This window comes from Marmota flaviventris, chromosome 2 (assembly GCF_047511675.1).
Source record: "Marmota flaviventris isolate mMarFla1 chromosome 2, mMarFla1.hap1, whole genome shotgun sequence".
Lineage (NCBI taxonomy): Eukaryota > Metazoa > Chordata > Mammalia > Rodentia > Sciuridae > Marmota > Marmota flaviventris.
In genome coordinates, this window is record NC_092499.1 from 153,175,359 (window position 1) to 153,180,467 (window position 5,109).

The 5,109-nt window shown below is 42.0% G+C and overlaps 1 pseudogene; it reads right to left on the reverse strand.

The window, feature by feature from the left end:
• Positions 1–310: 310 nt before the first annotated feature.
• Positions 311–1,493, reverse strand: LOC114080618 (protein TFG pseudogene; annotated as a pseudogene).
• Positions 1,494–5,109: the final 3,616 nt, after the last annotated feature.

Genomic DNA, 5,109 nt, shown 5'->3' on the forward strand with positions numbered 1-5,109 from the left:
AAATCTCAACTTAGCATTTTAATATCCTCTGGACAAGGGAAGCTAGAAAGCCAATCACTTTACACACATGTAAATGTAGTGTTCCAAAATAACTAGAAAGTTGCTACACTTTTAAGCAGGGGAGGAAGAAAAACAATTTTAACTTTGGTCTTTTGTTCTAGCAAATTATACTTTCAATTAACAGCAACAATGATATTAAAAAATGCTATGTCTTTTGAATTTATTAACTTCAATACAAATTAAAATATAGCATTGGAGACTTTTACGAGGTAATAGCTAGCAGCTATATTCATCAGTGCAGCTGGCCTCCTTATTGATACCCAGGTCCAGGTTGGGTATAGCCCTGACCAAAGTTACGTGCATAAGGGTCAGGCCCATTTGGAGGAGGGGCCATGGTACTTCCAGAAGGTGTAGTAAAACTTGGTCTTGGTTAATAAGCCCTGGGTTGGTTTGGAGCCATTCCAGGCTGAGAGGCAGGGGCCACAGTATAATTAGTAGGCTGAGACATTTGGGTAGGATAATGGCTCACCTGGTACTGCTGTGGTGGTTGAGCAGCCAGTTGCTGAGGCTGACCAGAAAATATAGGAGCTGGTGCCTGGGAAGTTGGTTGCTGGCCATATCCCTGAAACTGCTGAGGTTGTTGGGGTCCAGTCTGCTGACTATAGCTAGCTGAATACTGCATACCATACTTCTGAGGTGGCTGAGGTGAGCTTGAGGCTGTTGGGCACCATAGCCAGCTTGAGGCTGGTATTGTTGGTACATCTGACCTTCAATCTGACCTGCTTGTGTCTGGGCTCCTGTATATGGAGGCTGTTGTAGCTGAACTCCTGGTGGGTGAGCTGCTGAAGAGGAGGAAGCAATGCTGTAGGGCCTTCCTGAACGGTAGTCTGTAGGAGCACTGGGTGGCCCTGAAACCTGATCATCTGTTAAATCAAACGCTGACATTACATTTTTATTGATTTCATCTTGATTTTTCAAAGGATCAAAAGCTGACATACTTGCTGCCATAACCTGAGTAGACTGTTTTCCAAAAGAATCAGAAGCAGCAGGCTTTTCTTCCCTACCATCCACAGTATCATTTTCAGGAATATTGGTGGAAGGTCCTGGTTCTCCAGGTTGTTCCAAGCTATCCAATAAGAGATTCACTTTATTCCTAAGTTCTATCAGTTCTTGACGGAGAAATTTCACCTGACTTGATTCAAGGAGTCTTGGTTGGCCATTAACAAATAATGTCAGTTTCAGTATCCTACTACACTGAATAGCAAAGGAAAGGTCAGAACTATCAAAAATTGTTATAAGATCTCCATCTTCATCTTTATACTTTATTGTAACTTCATCATTACTTAGAAGTTTTCCTCTGAAACTTGATGCATCATTAGCACTAATTCATCGTATCTTCATAAGTAATATCTTCATTATGAATGGGAATTCATATCCTCCCCAAGTTGAGCTTTGATAATTATCTTCCCTCTTAGGTCCAACTGTCCATTCATGGTGGACTCCAGGATATTTTTATATAACTATAGAGAAAGACGGCTTACAAGGCCTTTGCTCCGGACTCCGTTGACAGGCTGACGAGAGGCCACCACTGTAGACCCTCCACAGCCACTGCACCTAGCTCGCAGACTGCCGTGGGCCCCAGCCAATCGCACAGACCCAACTAGGCTAGCCCCACCCCCCTTTTTCTGACATGGGTATTGGAACGACTTTATTTAAGTACACTGGGCCCCACCAGGCAATGTGGTTTGTGCGAGGCTGTGCGAGTGATGGGTTTGAGCTAAGAGAAGGGGGGTGAGCTGGATAAGCACACTGCAGTCTGTGGGTTGCCCCATTGCTTTCACACACCTGCTTCGGCCCACATCTGGCAGGGGCCTTTGGTCACAGGACGGCGTAGGGGAAGAATACTGCCTGGAATCTAAGACTAGGTTGGGACTTGGTGTCACAGGTGAGCATCCCAGTGAAGACAGGCTCCCCCAGCTTTGTATCATTCGGGTTAATACAACCCTTAGTAGTGGTCACTACTTGAGCCACTACTAAGGGCCAGGCCTGAGCCCTCCTGGCACTCTGGTCTGGCCCTTTCCTGCACTCCCTTCCCAAATGGGTCCAAAGATGAGAACAGCACATGATCAACCCAGAGGGGGCATTCCTGCCCTTCAACCTAGTCCCCCTGCTCAGCTAGAGTGCAAAAGGCAACTTGGTTAACTGCAGCTTTTTCCAGTCTCATGGAGACTGTGTCCCCAATGCCCCTCTCTTGCAAGGGGCCTCTGCTGAAGAGTATTCTACCTTCTATTTCAGAAAACCCAACCAGCAACCAGACTGTTGGTTTCAGGGTGGTGAGCAAGTGCAGAAGGGAGGGAAAAAAGGGGCAGGTGGGGAGAGTGTAGCCTTCAATCCTGAAGGGTCTTGAGGCCTATGGATACTGTCAGTTCACCAGGGAGTGGCAAGGCCCTGGATGCTACACTAAACCTATGTGCTGTAAACATTAGTGTGAGCAGGGTGACTAGTAGGCAGGAAGCAGTGAGCCCCCCTCCCCAGTCCCCTTACTGAACAAACACTTCAATAAATAAAATTGTTAAGATGGAATTGAAACAAGGATGGATGAGAAGCAAGTAATGAGACCAGAACCAACAGGCTCCTTAAACTCTCCCAAAACCCTCTGGATGGAACTGGAGCTTGAAGCATTAATTCTGCAGCCAATCAGAGCTGGTCTCTTCAAGTGTCCAGTGTGGTCCTGGTGTCCAGGTGGACATGAGGGCTCCTTGCTTTCTCTTACCCCAGTTTCTATAACCATAATGGAGAGCTTCTCAGCCTCCTAAACCCAAACCTCAACAAAATGAGAGGGACCTAGTCCCAGTCCCAGTCCTCAGATCAAGAGACACCAACAGCAGAATGAGGAGCTAGGGAAGGCAGCAGCTGCCTTGGACCTCAGGGCACCTGGGGGTGGTGGTAGAGTGGGGCCAGCTCAGCCTAGGCAGGATAGCATCAAGATCTCCCTCTGGTGGCAATCAGGGTCCCACACAGCCAAGCAAAAGCCCAGCTGAGGAAGGAAGTGGGGTCTCTGCCAGCACTCTTCCCTGTCAGGGGCCAGTTAGTGGTCAACCCCAGGCCTCAGGCCATCACCATCGTGGGTCTGTTGCAACTCTTTAAGGACAAACTTGTCTATTCTTCCTTGCATATTTTTTAATATTTATTTTTTAATTGTAGTTGAACACAATACCTTTATTTTATTTATTTACTTTTATGTGGTGCTGAGGATTGAACATGCTAGGCAAGCGCTCTACCGCTGAGCCACAACACTAGCCCCCCTTGCATATTCTTAATGTAAGCTTTATAATCACCTTGTCCAATTCATTCATACCCCCCCACACATAGTCTCACATTAAATTGGAAAAAATACCATAGAAGTGAAGTGAGATCTTTATGATTCTGTGCTTTCCTATTTAACAACCTGACATGTGTTTATATTTGTTCAAGTCAAATTTTGTGTCTGTCTAAAGATTCTTGTTTTTCAAATAGTTTTCCCTCACCTAGGTGTTGCTGTTTTTGAGTTAAGGCACCTCATAGTACTTTATTTTATTTTTATACTGCAAAAGGCATATTATCTTTTATTTATAATCTAGCTGGCTATTTTTGAGTATATGAAAGCTAATATAAATTTTATTTTATGACTCTTTATGGTGGGTGAACAAAAATACAATTAAGATTTGTATGATTATAAATATAAATTTATTCCCTGTAAGAGTTTATCTTTAGATCCTTTTGAATTTTCTATGTACATAATAATCTGCAGGTAATGGCAGTTGCAGCTGTTACTTTCTAATCACTCTATTTTTTTCTGGATAAAATATGCTAGTATAAGCAAAAATCCTTGTTTTACTTCTGATATCAAAGTGCAAGGTTTCAATATTTCTTCATTAAGTTTCCTTTTTGGTTTGTCGTTTTTATAGTGCTGGTGATTTGAACCTGGGGCCTCTACTGAGCTACAGTCCCAACTTTTTGATAAGTAAGTTTACTGATACTTCCTTTCTATCTTCCTAGTTTTTGTTTGTTTTGGCACTGCGTATTGAACCCAGAGTGCTTTACCACTGAGCTACATCCCAGTAGTTTTATTTTTACTTTTTATTTTGAGACAGGGTCTTGCTAAGTTGCTAAGGGTCTTGTTAGGTTGTTGAGGCTGGCCTTGAACTTGCATCAGCTTCCCAAGTCACTGGAATTACTGGCATTTGCCACCACACCAAGCTATTTGGTTCTTCATATAAGATCAATACTGCAATCCTGGGCTAAAACCAACTTGGTTTATAAAACTTTTAAAAATTTGATTGATCTAAATTTCCCATATTTTAAAGAATATTTTACTTAAATGCATAAGGAAAATGGACTTTGAATCATCTTTTTCAATTTAACCTTGGAATGTTTTGGTATCTGGATTTTGCTAGCCTCATTATTTGTAGCGAATGGATATATATATTTATATATTATATGTAATATAAAATATATATATGTTTATTATATATACAATTTTCTACATTTTCTTTGTAATTTTATTTACACATATATATGTATATATACATTTTTTAATATATACATATATATAAAATACTCTGTCTGTTATGGTTTATATATGAAGTGTCTCCCAAAAGCTCATTGTGAGATAATGCAAGAAAGTTCAGAGGGGAAATTATTAGATTATGAGAATCTTAACTTAAGCAGTGCATTAATTCACTGATAGGGATTAACTGTGGGCAGGTAGGGTAAGGTGCATCATCTGGGGTGTGCCTTTGTGGTATATATTTGTCCATGGTAAAGGGAGTCTCTCTCTGCTTCCTAATGCAACATCCTGAGCCACTTTGCTCTACCACATTCTTCTGCCATGATGTCCTGCCTTACTTTGAATCCTGAGGAATGGAATCAGCCATCTATGGACAATTGTAGGGAGACACCATCTCAAAAATTATATTTAAAAAGGGCATTGGGGGGATGGGACTGTGGTTCAGTGGCAGAACACTTGCCTAGCATGTGTGAGAAACTGGATTCAATCCTTAGCCCTGCATACAAAAAAATAAATAAAACAAAGGCATACTGTCCATCTACCACTATAAAATTTTTTTT